An 18,701-nucleotide genomic window follows, 5' to 3' on the forward strand; every position below is an offset into this window, starting at 1 on the left:
CAAAATAGCATCTGCAATGTTGGATTCAGTACCGGTTTAAGATTTGTCAAAATGCATATATAGTTATTCACTCTCATATTCATTACCTAATTACACAATTCTTACTTACAAAATGACCTACAAGATCTCATACATATATGAGTCTTTACAATACATCATGTCGGCTACAAATAATTAATGTAATTAATTACATTACAATATAATTCACATAAACAAAACTTTATCTATGTCGGCCTAGGGTTCTGGTATGATTCATTGCTGGTGTAAATTGGATGCTGGTGTGAATGAACTTTGTGTAGCTGTCGGTGCCGGTATGCAAAGTTTGTTGCTGGTATAACCAATAGAATCCTGTAGAGCCTTGTTGCCACTATGATGCCAACAATGACAAAATCAACCATTCTCATCTGAGTGTGTAATACCAACAATCTCCCCCTTTGGCATTGATGGCAATACTTATGAGAAAAACCAAAAACCAAAATTGCCAAAACTGAAAGTGCTCCCCCTGAGCAAATGATCTCCTTTCGTATACCTTTTTCTCCTTATTACTCCCCCTTTGACATCAATGACAAAGGTTGTCAAAAAGAATCAAAGAGTGAAAATTCTACCTAAAAGCCTGTAACTAGTTATGTACAATCTAAAAGATATCTGCTCCAACCAAGTTAAGTCCTTGCAAAAATATAGAACTATCAGAAATGATATCCTCAATATGTCGGATCTTGTCAGTTAGATGATGCATTTGTTCCTCTGGTGATCTTCCTCCTAGAATAGTAGCCTTAGATAGTCCATTCTGGTGTGTCAATAGATTATCCAATCTAGGACCAAGTTTGTTGTTTAACTCCCAGGCTTTCAACCTTAATCTATCTTTCTCGTTTTCAATATTTTCTATTTTTTCCTCATATACTTCCATTTCTTGATCCAAAACTGAAGTGAGTTCTGAAGAACCAATCAGGTTATCTGCTATATCAACAATTTCCTTCTATATCTATTTAATATGATCATCGATATCAGCAGTCAAATGGTGTGGCTTGCAAACTTCTCTATATAGCTCCTTAAACTCCAAAATTGTTGAATTTAGTGCCGGTATTAAGGAATCTAACTTTCCTGTACAGTCCTCAATAGATTTGTTAATGAAATCTTCCTTTTCCTTATTTACCCTTTCTCTAATTGTCTCCTCATTAATCTTATCAATCATCTGAATATTAGACAAAATGAATTGAGACAATGTGTCTAACTTACCAATAGAGCCTACAATATCATCTACCTTACATGTCGGTGCTATCTGTTGTAAAATAGGTAAGGTGTCATCAATAGCCTTAAATGCTAAGTCATTGCATTCAGTGATCTTCTTGATAGAATCCAATTAAACATCTGTCACATTGGTTGACCTAAAGTCCATAGAAGATGTACTGGGTTATGCAGTGATTTTATTCTTAGCTTCAATAGAAACTTGTTCAACTACCTTGACAATTTCCTCTTTCTCTTTTCCTACCTTACTTGAATCCATTGCCAGTTTAGATGTGATCTGTTCAAGTTCTTTCTCTGTCGGTTCAGATGTGATCTGTTCAGGTTCTTCTCTATTGGTTTCTCTAACTTCTATTGAGTGTTGATATTTATAAGTTCATATTCTTCTCCTCAACAATCTCAGAAGATTTATCTATAATTACATTGATATCCTGAGTGTCCACATTCATGGTAAACCAAATGTTTGACTTCGGATCAATATTCTCAGTGTTCACTTCCTCTATTTTCTCTTCCTCATTCTCAACTTGTGCCTCAACTTGTTCCTCTGTCACTACCAATGGTGTGTCTTCAGCTTGTGGGGGTAGGTTATCCTTGATAGTCAAGTCAGGAATACCACCAATTTTTCTCTTACCCTTACCACTTTTCTGATATACTTTAGTGAAAGATTTATCTATTTTCTATCTATCCTTCTCTTACTTCTTCTCCTTTTCCACAAATAATATATCCCATTTGTTAGTCATTTCATAAGCAATTTCTTTGACTCTGCCTGCCATAAGGCTAACCTATCGATGACCACTAGCAAAAACTGACCGGTTGGCTTCTGCAGTCAATTCATCAATCTCCTGCTAGGAATTGACAGGGTGAACCGCCAACAATGCTTCAAATTTTAATTTCTTGTCAAGTTCCATTATAGACATTCTTTTTGCCTCATGTCTCAGATAAAGATCATTAGGCAAATCGTCAATGACCTCATTTAAAACTCTTGTAAATATCAAGATGTAGAATGATACTTTCCTCAATTGTTTCCTTATCATAATCTTTGAAAGTATGATAACATTTGTTGATATTGCTAAGGTTTCCATCTTGGGTAATTTCATTTATAAGTTCTTCCAAGGATAGAATATCTGATACCTTAGGTGTCAATTTCTTTGGTGTAAGTTTCTTTCTCTAAATGTTGGGCTCTCTCATAACTTGTTGTTTCTTCCTTAGTGTTCTTGTTCTCTTTGGAGAAGGAGTAGGTGTGAGTGAAAATTTCCTTTTCTTTCTTTCAACTCTTTTAAATTATGTTACCTTATCACTTTCTGTCTCAGAAGAAGTAACAAGCGAGGAAACATGAGCTACCAGTTGTTGTCTAGTTTTACTTTCCTTCATGGTCTTAGCAATACCACTCATTTTTTCAAGTCCCATCAATCCTTTCTTAACATCTTCTACAAACTTCAAAGCATCTTTCATTAATTTATCTCTTTTCTTCCTCTGCTTCATCATAGCAACACCACTTTCAATGGTTTTAGCATTACCAAATATTTCCTCAGTCGGTTCCCTTGGTGTATCAAGAAGTATCCTTGCATAAGACTCAAGAATGCTCAAATCTACTTCATATCCCATCTCTGTTATCCAAATGGTTCGAGGAGTAACAACCTCCATCCATGTCTCATATCTATTCATTACAAAACATATCTATTTGTCATATTTTTCCACAATGCTTTGAGGAATCCTTTCCCTTGCCTTCATTCTAGTTTGAAAGTTCATAAAATATTCTTTTACATTCTTGTCACCACTAGTACCTAAGTCGGTAATTGCTTCCATAATCTATCTTCCAATAGGGATGTCATAAGCAAAGTTCTTGTGACCAATACTGGGAATATCCTTTGTGAAATAAAGCATTAGGCATACAAGTAAGTTACAAAATCTGAAGGTTCCTTTCTTATCACCCTTGATCTTCCCCAAATTTTCTATCAGTTCATCCTTTAGCCATTCACAAATGTCAATCTTTGCACTATTCTTCACCATCTCAAATGCACTGTGTATACACAGACTAGAAATAGAATTTAACCTATTTGTATGAGCAACTCTATAACCAATCACCATACTCACATATTTCACATTCTCATCAGTGATATCAATAACCCTAAGAGATCCACTATCAAAAATAGTGCCGGTTAGGTTCATAACCTCAATGTTAGGGATTTTCTTCTTCTTGTCAGGCCTAGTACTAGTAGAGGGTAAACCAGTGACCGCCTTGATTTCCTCCTTAGTAATTTTGAAAATAGAATCTAACCACATAAACTCACGATGAACCCTACTAAGTATAAGATGAACTATCTCATCTAGAAATTCAGGAATGTTCAAGATATCAACAAATCCTAAATCCTCAACAATCTTATGTTCTGGCTTGATTAAACCTTGTTCATCAGCTATAACATTTTGGTACATGTTCTTCAAATCATCAGACCCTAAATTCTCTATGTTGCAATGAATATATATCCTTAGATCTTCAGTAAAAGCAACTCCCTTTAGAATTTTAGAAAAAGATCCAATGGAATCATCTTGCTTAGCAATCTTAGGAATGATCTTAAAAACAGGTCTAGGATTCTTAATGTTCTCTACCACAGTAGGATTTTCAATGAATTCGGGAACAGAAGATGAAGTAGCCATGATACTAAAATAAATACCTTTTCTACAATTGAAATCCTCTGAAATGCCCTGAAAATGTCTTAGCTGCTTTGCCTCTAGAATGCCTTCGTGCTCTTCGAATATTTGAATGCTTTGTGATTCTAAATGAAGGATTTTCGTGCTTTATAACCAAAAATTTTGCCAACAACCACATTAAATGCTTCCGGTTAAGTGAAAAATTAACATGTCTATCGGTAAAGAAGAACTATGACTTCTTACCACCAACTGGGGGTAAATGCATGATTTTCAATTTGCTGCCTTAGCCCTAAGGATTACTCCTTAGTTAGATGAAGAACCTCCTGTCAGTGCAAGACTACCTTGTTCTGCCAGTGCAAAGATAGATTCATCACTACTCTGATCTCTCTTCCTAATCCATTGTTTAGAAAATTCTTGCTTGATTTCAGTCACCTTTTCTTTGCCTTTTTTATTGGATCCTTTATTGTTTGCGGGTACAGTCTTCTACAAAATTTTGTAATATGCCCAATCTTGTTACATGCTTAACAAGTTACATTATTTCTCAAAATTTCTTTTCCATAACCTTGACCAGTTTGAGTTCTGCATTGATTAGATAAATGTCCAAATCTACCACAAACATAGCATTCCACATTCAATCTACAATTGTTTGAGTTATGACCATTTTTATTGCATTTGGAACATTGACTGGTGGGTAAGTTTGTATTCTGATTATTCCTAAATCTGCACTAATTTTCTCTATGACCAAATTTGTTGCAATTAAAACATTTCCCATTAAATTTATAAGCATTAGGTTGCCTTACCAGTTTGTTGTGATCATGATTGTTTGCAGTCTCGGAACTCTCTCCATGTTCAAATCCAAGTCCAACTGTTTCTCCATTAGGTTTCTGACTTTTTAGCATATCATCAAGATTATCTAAGCTTTTCTTGAATTTGTCTTTGTATCTATTTGTAGTGACCAACTCACTTTCCAAAGTGCTAACTTGTCTCAAAAGTTCCTCTTTGTCATGTTGCATGTGAATCAAATCCGTTTTAAGCATATCATTTTCATAACTAAGCCTTAGAGATTCATCTGAACTTTCATTAAGTCTTCTGGCCAAATCTTCCTCATTCTTCTTTCTATCTTCAATATCTTTGCATAGTCTCATGGTTAAATCTTGCATCCCATTCTTCATGTTGTTGTTCTCTTGTGTCAATTTCTCTGCAATATCTCCGAGAGTTTCTTTTTCTTCATCATATTGATTTTCCAATTGCACATGTAATTATTTTCTCTTATTCTTTGCTATAACCAGGTTATCTTGAAGTGCTTTGATAAATTCCCGAGTAGTTCTAAGTTCATCTTCCAGTTTGATATCCTTCAATTTTTATGCATCAAAATATTCAAGAGCTCATTCCAACTATTGTCTCAAACTTTCCATCGGTATCGGTTTCAGAATATTCCTCAAGCTATTAGGCTTCTGCAAATAGAGGACTAGGCTCTGATACCAATTGTTAGATACTTGATCAGTCCCAAAGACACTGAGAGGGAGGGGTGAATCAATGTCTAACCGGTAAACAAAAGATTTAAACTTGTTTGCAACTTTATAACCTAAATTAATATATCGGTAAACAAGTAATAATGCAGTAAAGATAAATAAGAGAGACAACATCAATGCACACCATAACACAAGATATTTTGGTGAGGAAACCCGGTAGGGGAAAAACCTCAGTGGGATTTGTGACCCACAATATTTACTCATTGGCCAATATGAATAAATATTACTTATACAATAGGGGCTTGCACATGCAAGAAGGCCAATAGCCTAGAGTTCACTGCTCAATCACAAAATAGGAGTCACACTGACTACAAAATTGGATGGTTAAATCCAATGACAATGTACTGCTCAAAATAGCATATGCAATGTTGGATTTAGTACTGGTTTAAGCTCTATCAAATACCTCTGCCATAAACCTTGCTTCACTCTGCTCTGCTCTTATTCGTTCATAACATAATTACATCAAAATGCATATATAGTTATTTTCTCTCATATTCGTTACCTAATTACATAATTCTTACTTACAAAATGACCTACAAGATCTCATACATATATGAGTCTTTACAATACATCATGTCGGCTACAAATAATTAATTGCATTACAATATAATTCACATAAACAAAACTTTATCTATGTCGGCCTAGGGTGCCGATATGATTCATTGCCGGTGTGAATGAACTTTGTGTAGCTGTCGATACCGGTATGCGAAGTTTGTTGCCGGTATAACCAATAGAATCCTGTAGAGCCTTGTTGCCACTATGATGCCATCAATGACAACATCAACCATTCTCAGCTGAGTATGTAATGCCAATAGAACTCACACTTCTGACTTTGTGTCGGCATCTGAAGGAGGGAGCCAATGGTAGCCATTGCATCTACAACTTTGTTGTTTGTTCATGGAATTTGATCAAACTTGACTGTTGTGAAATGTTGCTTAAGATCTTCAACCATACTACAATAGGGAAGAACTTGCCATTTTGTGTTTGATATTCATCATTGACTTATTTTATGACAAGTTGGGAATCACCATAGACTTGTCATTCCAATATCTTCCATTGGATAGCCAAGCATAGTCCAGTAATCAGTGCCTCATATTCTATGATGTTGTTGGTACATGCAAAGGCTATCTTGTATGATTTTGGGATGCAATCTCCTTGAGGTGTGATCAACTATATTACTGCCCCTAATCCATTCTAGGTACAAGAGCCATCAAAGTACAACTGTCATGTGGAGGATGTGGTGAAAGTCATTATGAATTTGTCTGGAAATTCTATAAGGATTGGATGGTTACCTGGAAGTGGAGTGTCAACCAGTTGGCCTATGATTACCTATCCTTTGATTGCTTTTCTATCTACATATTTGATGTCAAACTCGCTTCACAACATGAGCGACTTAGTCATCTTGCCAGTGAGAGCAGCTTTTGACAAGAGATATTTGAGAGGGTCAATCTTAGCAATCAGTTTTGTTTTATTGTTTAGCATGTAGTGCCAGAGTTTTTGTGTACTGAATACCAGTGCTAAGAATTCTCTCTCAATGGGGGTATAATTGAGCTCATACCCTATGAGTATTCGACTTTCTAGGAGTAGGAGGCATAAATAATGGAGGTGATGCCAGATATTCTTTGATTTTTTCAAAATCCTTTTGACACAAGCAGTCCCATTTGAATTTTGTGTCTTTTCCCAATAGGTGTGCAAATGGATGGCATTTATCTGCAAGCTGCGAGATGAAGCGCTTGATAGATTGGAGTTTCCCTTGGAGGCTGTACAGTTGTCTAAGATTTTTTGGGGGAGGCATTTCAATGATGGCTTTCACCTTTGCAGGATCAACCTCGATGCCTCTGTGGGAAATAATAAAACCTAGTAGTTTTCCCAATATGATACCAAAGACACACTTCTTAGGATTGAGGCACCATTTGTATTTTTCCAATCTTTCAAAGATCTGCCTTAAGATAGGGATCTGTTCATGTCTTGTCTTTGATTTTCCTAGAAGATCATCCACATAGTCCTCCATGATTTTGTGCAAGAGGTCATGAAAAATTGTTGTCATTGCATGTTGATATGTAGCTCCAAAATTTCTGAGACCAAAAGGCATGACCTAGTAACAAAAAGTCCCCCACAATGTTGTAAATATTGTTTTGTGTTGATCTTCTTCTGTGATCCTGATCTGATTATACCCAGAAAATCCATCCATAAGTGATAGAATTTCATGTCCCACTATGAGGTCCACAATCATGTCTATGTTGGGGAGCAAGAAATCATCCTTAGGGCAAGCCTTGTTTAGATCTCAGAAATCAGTACAGATGTGGATGCCCCTAGCGGGTTTGCCGATAGGTACAATGTTGGATACCCATTCAGGGTAGTCTATTAGTTTGATGAACTCTGCATCCAACATCTTTTGAAGTTCTACTTTGACCAGGAGTGCAATATGTGGATGCATCTTGCGTAACTTCTACTTGATGGTTTTTGCATCTGGAAAGACAACAAGATTGTGAACTACCAAGTCTAGATCTAGGCCTGGCATGTCAGCATAGGATGAAGCGAAGTTAGTTTTTTTCTATGAGGGAATTGATGAAGTCTTGTTTCTCTTGATTTGTGAGGGACTTGGCAATGAGCATGTTCTTTGGAATGTCTCTAGTGCCCATATTGATACTGTTTGTTTCCTCTATTAGAAAGTTTGACCTGTCCTGTGGAAGATTACCAATGGTAGGGAGGTCAAGTCACTCATCCTCAAGTGCCTTTTCCAAGTTTTCACTTTCGGATACGCCCTTTGTTTTGAATTTTTCCTCATCTAAAGGTGCCTCGAAGAGGTTTTCACTTAGGGAAACATGTTTTTTTATTTTTATTATCTTTTTTGTGACTAAGGGAATTGACCTGACTACCAAAGTATCCTTTTTCATGCAGTTGAATCCCGTGCACTTTGTTGCAGTCTTCCAAATTATGCATAGTCAGGAGAGTTATAAGAGCATAATTATCAATGGAAATGTCTAATGCAGGATTGTCTCATTGGCCCCAGTCTATAAGTTTGAGATGGACAAGTTGTAGCTTATGCGGAATGGAAGGGGTTATGGGAGTGATGGTGTTGATGTGGGTGTCAAAGAAGATGTCATCTTCATATTCAAAAAGCATTTCATGGAACTCCTCTTCATCAGAGTCTTCGACATCCAGAGAAGGTCTTGTAAGGGGCACAAGTGATAGTGATCTTAGGCACTGGAGTAAACCCCAAGCCCCTGTTATACTTTTATGAGATAGGATTTATTGGTGCTTTTCTTCCTTTCTCCTCTGGTCCAAAGCTGTGTCCTTTGTAACTCATCCTTTTCTACTATAGTTGATGCTTTTGGATACATTTTTTTAGGTATTTTTGCCGAGTCTTCATCTTCTTCCTGATACAACCATAAAGAGACATCTATCTCAAGGCTCTCATCATCAAGTGGACCCCATTGCTGAAAGGTGGTATCTTTGCATTGTATAACAATTTTTTGATCTTTTTAAATTTCTTTTGGTTTGCTGAATGACTTGGGAGATATGGAGAGATTGCCTATTAATAAGACATCCTCAAGTTTGTATTCTTCACAGCCATTATCCAGGATCTTGATTTTGGGCTCTGCTTAGGATGAGGTGGAGGCGGAGTTTGATGTGTCAGATGGAGGAGTTGGAGAGGGTCTATTTACTGGGCAATGATATGGATGCTTCCCCTCTAAGAGCTTGCAATATTGAAAGGGTTGTGGATCACCTTTGATAGTGATCTCTCTTCCACTAAAGGGGAATTTGATGCATTGATGATAAGTGGAAGGGACTGCCTGCAAGGAATGAATCCATGGGCGACCGAGGAGAATATTGTAAGGGAGATCAAGATCTAGGACTTGGAAAGGGATCTTAATTGTAATAGGGCCCACTTGAAGAGGCAAGGTGATCATGCCTTTAGAAACTCTTTTTGCATCATCATATGCTTTTATTGTAATTATTTTTGATGTATCTACGAGGTCCTCAAAAATCCCCAATTGTTTTATCAACTTGCATGTACACAGATTGAGTTTAGATCCACCGTCTATCAAGATATGTTTAACCTTGTGCTTCTGGATAAGGGCTTAGATGTCCAAAGGTTTATTATGGCCTTCATCTGCAGGAGCGTCATTGGAAGTGAACACAAGTGTTGTTGGACGACAAGGTTTCCAATGAGAGTTTGAAATTGGGTAGCATTGATATTATTGGGAACATGAGACTCAAGAAGGGCTTTTTCCAAAATTTACTTGTGCACAAGGTAAGTCTTGAGAAGTTATAGGATGGAGATGTGCATGGGGGTCTTCCCAATCTAGTCAAGGAGGTCATATTGGTGGGTGGAAGACATGGGGGGAGGGTTTGGTGGGGGAGGAGCTCCTTAGACAGTGACTCTGCCTCTATTGGTGGTTACATTGTAGTCATTATGAGAGTGGGAAGTGAAAGGTGTAGCGCCTTGAATGACTATCTTAGCAGGGTTAGGTCTGCTTTGGGAAGGAGGGTCAGCTCCTTGGATAGTTATGACATTGACATGGTTGGTTGTAGGCTCAATGCAACCCACTAAGAAGTCAAAGCCCATTATATGATTAGTGTAATCATAGTTCACAGTGTTAGATGATGAGCCTTTACCTTTATCATGATTTTGGAAGGGTTCCTAGTACATTTTGATTTTTTCATTGTTGTTACCAGGTTTTGAAGTTGCTACTTCAATATCACCTCTATCAATGAGATCTTGTATATAGATTTTAAGCTTCATACACTTTCATGTATCATGCGTATTGATATGATGATACTCACAATACTCATTCTCATTATACCACCTAGGTTTGGATTGATTGGGGTCAAATGGGCGAGTTATCAGGAAGACCACTGCGCCTGCTTGGACAAGCTTTTGAAACACCACTTCAATGGGATCAACAAGAGGAGTAAAGTCTCTTAGAGTCTTGTTATTGGATCGAGGTGGTCACCCCTGGACTGAGACATTGCTAGGGGGTTTTTGGGATTTATTTTTATTATTTTGAATGTTGAATTGGCGATTGGTGGTGGTGGGCTTTGGAGGAGTAGCCATGGTCTGGACCCGTTTTGTATCAGTCACACCATCATTGACTACGTTCTTGTTTTTGGACCAAAATTTTGGTTTATCATTATGGTAAGAGAAAGAATTCATTGGCATTGCATGAAGATTGCATTGAAGAAGTATATTACGAAGTATTATCATTGATGTCAATAACAAGCGGTAATGAAGTAGTAAAGCAACCGGTAATGAAGTAGTGAAGATCAACCGATAACCCTATCCAGTTGAAAAGTAGAACCCTAACTGATGAAGCTTGAAGATTGATTGTGATGATTTATGACTAAATGATGATTGGTTATGAAGATGCCATGAAAGCATGTTCCACGTAATGAGTTTCAAGATGGTTTTAGCACGTAAAGATAACCATTTATCTTGGGAATGATCAAATGCATTGTATGAAGTGACAAACACGTGATGTGTTACAAGATTCAAAGTGTGATGATCCAGGAGTGGTTGTAGATGCCTAAAAAAAATTAAAATTGATTGCATGTAATCTAATGGTCAAGATTGAACCAATATGTTTGTAATCTCTACAAGAATTTTAGGGTTTGTGTTGTGTTACTGACCTAATGTATTTTTTTATAAGGTCAATTAATTGATTGAAAGGTTTGTTGGAAAAATTGATTAAGTGTGAAATTGATTGTTGCCAAACTAGGAGGAGTGTCTGTAGAATGATGTGAAGGAATATAGGAGTGGTAAAGGATTTGATTTAGCGAGGAAGTTCTATTTCCATATTGGTCAAAGAACCTTTTGTTCTCTAACCATTATAGCAGTTTGAAATCCCCTCATAGGGTAAGCTCTAATAGGCTTGTTGTTGAAATCCTCTAACCAGGTGATCCATTATCTTGGATTTAAAATCCTCCACTGAGGTTACCTTTAATAGGGTATTACCTTTATCAGGGTATTTGTAGTCAATCCCTTAACCCGGTGGTCCTTAACTAGATCTATTCCTAATAGAATATTCTTGTATAAGCTTCTAACTAGGCTTGGTTCCTAATAGGAAGAACTTAAAAGGAGTTCAAAAATACTTGTGGGTATTCATCCCCAGCATGGTTTTTCCCATTTGGGTTTCCACATGAAAAATCATTGTGTCAAGTGGTGAATGATTTTGTGGATGTGTTTTTGGTATGGTTGATATGAGTGATTGGTAAATCTACATAGATACATTTTAAATGATTGGAAATGATTTGAAATATGTAATTATTGGTATTAGTGAAATGGTTTAAGGTTTTGGTCAAAGGATATTTAAGTTTCAAATTTGTTGCATTATATCACTAAAGTATTAGGTCAACCAGTAAGGTTTAACAGTGCAGCTATAGATTTGTTAAAGTGACTAAACCAGTAAACTTTGTGATTTGATTCTAAGTTTAAAATAAGTTGTAACAGTGCATGCCTAATAGCTTGAGGAATAGATCCAGTAGAAAATGATGAAGAGGGTCCGAATTTCAATAGAGATAACTATAGAATCTGGAGTGATAGGATGAATATTTACATCAAGATATTGGGAAGTCAGTATTGGGATCATGTTGTTACTAAGTACAACGTTCCTAGTGGAATTCTGACAGATGATCAGAAGAAGGAGAAATAGGAGAACAATCAAGAATTGTAAGCCATCATCAGTACCTTGTCAAATTCAAAATATGTTGATGTTCATGGATTGGATACTGCATATGAAGTTTGGAAGAAACTGGAAGAAATCTATGGCAGTGATGAGCATGTAAAGATAGCCAAGAAAGAGAGTCTCAGAGGAAAATTTGATGATATGAGAATGGTTGAAGGTGAAAACATTCAATAGTATGGTCAGAGAATCAAGGAGATAGTTGGAGAAATCAAAAGTGTTGGAGGTACAGTGGAGGATTCTATTGTGGTTAGCAAGGTATTGAGAACCCTTCTATCGGTCTATGCTATCAGAGTTGCAACCATTCAAGAACTCAATTATATTGACAAGACAAAGGTAACTCTTGACTATCATTGGTAAATTGACTACATTCAAATTAAATGGTTTTGATGGAAGTGTTCAGAGGTCAGAATCTGCATTTAAAGCCTTAGTCTCAACCCCACTAGTAAGGAAATGCAAAGAAGTAAGTTACAGTCATGAATCTAGATCTAGCAGAGAGGTAGATGATGATGATAGCCTGATGGAACTCGAATCATTGTTGGCCAAGTAGTTACCCAGAGGTACCGGTAAGTATATAGGTAAATTACCACTGAAATGTTTTACATGTAACAGGATAGGACATATTGTTGCTAACTGTCCTAATGGAGATAATGAGGAAAAATGAGATAAATGTAGTAAGTACAAAGGAAAAGGAAAAATAAATTGTCTCATTGCAATAGATGAAGGTATTATAGATGAAGAATTCAAGGAAGATACAAATGAGGACATTGTCTTTGTTGTTATCAAAGAAGACACATCAGATCAGAAGGCATTGGTCTCTCACTTGGATAATTCAAATGACTGGATTATTGATAGTGGTTGTTCACACCACATGACTGATGACCCGAGCAAGTTTCTAACATTGGATGAATTTGATGGAGGTGTTGTCAGATTTGGGAATAACTCTCTTTGCATGGTGAAAGGCAAAGAATCCATTTCCCTAAATGGTAAGAGTAGTGCAGATGATGTCTACTGGGTTGAAGGTTATTCAAGAATCAGTTACACGTTAGAATTCAAGAATGGAGTATGCAAGATCTTTGGAAGCAAAGGTGAACTGATTGCAACTCGCAAACAAACCAAAGGTAACTTGTTTCACTTAAACTCTAAAGTCAACAATTGTTTGATTGAAAAAGTAGAAGATAGTTGGATTTGGAATCAAAGGTTTTGTCATGTGAATTTTGATAACATTGTAAGAGTCAGCAAGTCAAAATCAGTAAGAGGATTGCAATAGTTGGACAAACCGGTGAATGCTTTGTGCAAGCAATGCCAGTTAGGGAAAATTACAACCTCAACCTTCAAGAGCAAATCTTTCTCGGTTGAACATTTGCTAGATTTGGTTCATACTGACCTATGTGGACCAATGAAGACTAGGAGTATTCAAGGAGATCAGTACTTCATGATATTTACTGATGGCTACTCAAGGATGATGTGGGTCACATTCTTGAAAGACAAGACAAAAGAATTCAACAAATTTAAAGCATTTAGAGCCTTGGTTGAGAGTGAAAGTGGAAGGAAGCTGAAATGTTTAAGGATTGATCAAGGTGGTGAATTTACTTCAGAGGAATTCACTAGATACTGTGAAAACAATGGGATGAAGAGGCAACTATCTAAACTAAGGACACCACAGCAGAATGGTATTGCAAAAAGGAACAACTAGTCAGTGGTTGAAGCTTTGAGGACTATGTTAATTCAAGGAGGTGTAGCTAAGACATTTTGGAGAGAAGCTATCAACACAACTACTTATACAATGAACTAGATATTGGTCAAAAGAAATAAAAACAAAACACCCTATGAATACTGGTATGGTAGATCACCGAATGTCAGTTACTTCAAAAGTTTTGGTAGCGGATGTTTTATTCAAAGAAGTGATTATATTAGAAAGTTTGATGCCAAAAGTGATGAAGGTATATTTCTTAGTTACTCCACCAAGAGAAAATCTTACAAGTGCTACAACAAAGAGACTAAGAAGATCATTGAAAGTGACAATGTCTGAGTAGATGAATTTCCTAAAAAATCTGAAGAAACTAGCAAGGAGAAGGAAGAAGAAGAACCAAACACACTATTTTTGGAACTAGAACCGGTAAAGCCAGAAGTTGGAGAACTGAACATAGAAGCCCCAGTTCAACCAGAATAGGAAGGTCCAATAGACGAAAAAGAAAGTGAAGAAGAAGAATAAGAAGAACCTGAAAAACCAAGATCATGTTATTCCAAGGTATATCAAACTCAATCACAACCCCGATCATATTATTGGAGACAAGAATGTGGGTATGTTAACTAGAAGAAGGCTAAGAGAAAACTCTTGTATGATATCCACCATTGAGCCTAGAACAACAAAATAAGCCTTTGCAGATGAAGACTGGATCAAGGCAATGGAAGAAGAACTTGATCAGATAGAAAAGAATAATACATGGACATTGGTACCCAGACCAGAAAATAAGAATGTAATAGGCACAAAGTGGCTATTCAGAAACAAATTGAATGAAGATGGAGTAGTGGTCAGGAATAAAGCCAAACTGGTATGCAAAGGATATGCACAAGAGGAAGGTAAAGATTACGCTGAGACATTTGCACCAGTAGCAAGATTGGAAGGAGTAAGGACTCTACTTGCATTTGCAACATACAAAGGATTTAAGGTATATCAGATGGATGTTAAATCAACATTCTTAAATGGCATATTGGAGGAAGAAGTCTACATAGAACAACCAAATGGTTATGCATTAACTGAAGAAAAGGATATGGTGTCCAAGCTACATAAGGCACTATATGGATTGAAACAAGCACCAAGAGTTGTTGGAATTTCACAAGGAGAGATTGTTGGCATTTTCAATAAGTTTGTTTGTTATGAGGATATTGAGAAGGTTGTTGAAGATTATTGATATAACTGATAAAGGAAGATTACTATCTTAATAATATTATTTTGTCATTGATGTCAAGCAATTGATTTTCTAATTCAGTATGATGTTCCCATATCTTAATGAGTATGTGTTGATGAGTATAAAGATGTCGGTAAGTGACACAAAAAGAATGAGAATGAAGGGGAGTAATAAGTTATTCAATGGGCAACTATTACCAAGTTAGACAGTGATGAGATTTTGTTGTTTTGATTGTTTTGATATCCTATATATGAGTATTCAAAGAAGGAGAAAAGATTTCAAGCAATAGAATGAGTAAAGGTTTGATACTGTTCTGTGTTACTGAGTAAGAAGCTAGTCGGTAAACACTAAGGTTATCGATATCGGTTAAAGAAGGCAGAATGTCTACCGCGTAAAGTTCAGTATTAACCAAGTAACAACCGAGCAGTAATAGAACGCATTGGATGAATAAAAGCATTATTAAATGAAGGATGCCAATGAGCTGGAGATGTATAGATGATTGGTATGTCGTGCAAGAGTTAGTTCTACTGCACAGATTGAACGGTCATAACCTAGCACAAGTACCAAGGAAGGAATACAAGTTCGAAGGTGAGATAAACATTTTTCAGATCGAAGGATTCAATGAACCTAGTCAAGTATGATGATCTGATGGCTAAGATTGATTATGGGAAATGTGATCAAGGAGATCAAGCGGTCAAGAATTGCTTGTAAATGAGGAATTGTTGATAAACAATCATGCGGGCAAATAGAAGAACAGTGATGTTGCTGTAGTGATCACCGAGCACTGAAGATTGAAGATCTGATTGGAGAATAGATTGAGAAGCCCGGCAAGGAGCAAGCTATGTCTTATGACAAGATTATTTTGAGCACATAGAGTCTTCTTTAGCATTTCAGATGTGAAGTTATAGATATATTTTATTACTGTTATTTATTCTGTAAGTGATAGGAAATCTCTTAACCGAGTGGACCTAATAGTCTTATTTGTAAATCCTCTAGCAAGGTAACATTCTAAATGAGTGTTTGAAATCCTTTGACAAGGTCACTTCTAACAAAGTGCAAGATTCTAATAGATCTGAGGGAAATCCCTTAACCGGGTCACATCTAGCAATGTGTTTCTGTAATCTGTAACAGGATTGGCTTTTAACCGAGCATACTCTAGAAGGGTATATTTCTTTGTGGGTACAAAATCCCACAGTGGTTTTTCCCTATTTGGGTTTCCATGTTAAATCTTGTGTTAAATGTGTTGTGATGTTTTAAGTGTATCTGTTTATGAGTTTGAATGATTTACAGTCCTTGTTGTATATTGAAGTAAAGGCTACCGAGGTTGAATCTGATGAATATATTGCAGATTGAGTTTATATGATTCACCCCCCCTCTCATCTAACTAACAATTGGTATCGGAGCTTGGACTCCGGAAGAAAAGTTTAAAGGAACTTGAGGCAAGATCCGAAGATGTATAAGAGGGATGCACCAAAGCTAAACAAGTCAAGTTTCTCCACATGGCAGAAAAGGATGAAGCTGCACTTATCAGGAATCGGAGAATATGCAACATATTATCTGGAGAATGATTACATTGCACCTAGCACCCACCCTATGATGAATGGAAGAAATAAAGGCAAAGCAAGAACATATTCAAGCAATGATTGAAATAACATCAGCATTGGCCGACTTAGAGTTTAATGATCTAGAAGGCTGCAATGATGCCAAAGCAATGTGGAATAAGCTTATATCTGTGTATGGTGGTGATGAACATGTTCAGAGAGAAAAAGTAGATAGTCTAAGAGGTCAACTTGAATCCATGAGAATGAATTAAGGTGAGAACATAATCTAGTACAGTACAAGGTTAAAGGAAACTATCAATCAAATCAAAGGAGTAGGAGGAACTATTGAAGAAAAGGATGTAACAAGTAAGTTGCTTAGAACACTTCTACCTGCTTATACCATTCGAGTCTCTGCAATTAATGAATTAAGGTTTGTACCAAACATGCTAGTCTCTTTAGATGCTACTATCGGTAAGCTACATGTATTTGAGTTAAGAAATTTTGATAACAGTAGGTCTTCGGTAAATAAAGTTGAATCTGCATTCAGTTCTTTTCATCTTGGTGAATCTAATGATTACAATGATAGAATGTATAAGTATACTGAAGGAAATCACAGTGGAGCAAGTGAGAGATTTTGCAAAAACATGGAAGAAGTACACAGACTATATGAGGAAATCAGGAAGCAAGAAGAGTTTGAAGCATTGTTGGCCAGAAGGTTACTGAGAGGCAAAGGTAAGTATAAAGGAAAGTTACCTTTGAAATGTTTTAATTGTGATAAAATAGGACATATGGCTTCTAACTGTCCTCACAAAGAATCTAGTGAAAAGAGAGAATACCAAGATGATAGACAGAAAGACAACCAATACAGAGGACACCGAGACTTCAGAAGGAGAGATAGAAAGACATGCCTAGTAGCTGATGAGGAATCCAACGATGATAAATCTGATGGGACTGAGATAGAGGAAGTTGTTTATGTGGCTATCAAAGACGGATCAGATGAAGAAAGGTATGAAGAAAAAGCCTTGATATCTCACATAAATAAAAATGATTCTTGGATCATAGATAGTGGATGCTCACATCACATGACAGGTGATAAACACAAGTTTGTTAAATTAGAAGACTATGATGGAGGTTATGTAAGATTTGGTAATGATGCACCCTGTCCGGTGAAAGGTAAAGGTTCTATCACACTTCTTGACAATGCTAAATGTCATGATGTATATTGGGTTGAAGGTTTGAAATACAATTTGTTGAGTGTAGCATAGCTAAACAATATAGGATACCGAATAGAATTTCAGAAGGGAATTGTCAAAGTTCATGACAACCATGGAAAGTTGGCTACTACCGGGACTCCAACAAGAGGTAATACATTTCATCTTGACTCAACTTTGAACAATTGTCTGTATGCAAAAATAGAAGTGTAGACACTTAAAAAAAATTATTTTAATTATTTTTAATTCCTCACATAATTAATTAATTATGTTAATTAAAATTCTTCTCAATGGTAATTAAATATAATTAATATTGTCACTATAGCATATGATTTATTTAATAAATCAATTCCTTTTTTTATTCTTCTAAAAAATCAAATCCTCACAAATCTTCCTCTTAGCTAATTAATTAATTAATTAGTTAACCTACATGATTCCTACAATTCATCTTCTTAATTCATCATTAACCTAATAAATTCTTCTAGAAACTCCCTAAACTCACTTAACATTATTCTTCTAATTTTTTATTCCCTCCACTCATTCTCTCTCCTAGTCAAATTCTCCTACAATTATAAATCCCACCTAACATTTCCTCTAATCCCCCTCCTAATGAGTCCTTAATGGCTAATCATCATGATTAGCCACAAAGTCAACTCTTTGTCCTTTCATCCAGCCACTAGTTGTAAATGCTCTTTTTCTAGATGAATGTACGATTTCTGAAATCTCACATTCCTTTAGGCATTTCCCTCTCCCAAGGAATTTTTAATTCCCGTTTATTCTTCTAATCCCCATAATATCCTTTTTGGGAGAGTTTTTAATTCCTCCAATGCACCTTGTGGAGTGTGGAAATATGAAATGCCTTTAAGGCATATTTCTTGGTCTCCACACCCTCTCTTGGAGCTTGTGTGAGCTCACAAGTAAATCTTAG

The sequence above is a fragment of the Cryptomeria japonica genome, chromosome 1 (genome assembly GCF_030272615.1).
Source record: "Cryptomeria japonica chromosome 1, Sugi_1.0, whole genome shotgun sequence".
Lineage (NCBI taxonomy): Eukaryota > Viridiplantae > Streptophyta > Pinopsida > Cupressales > Cupressaceae > Cryptomeria > Cryptomeria japonica.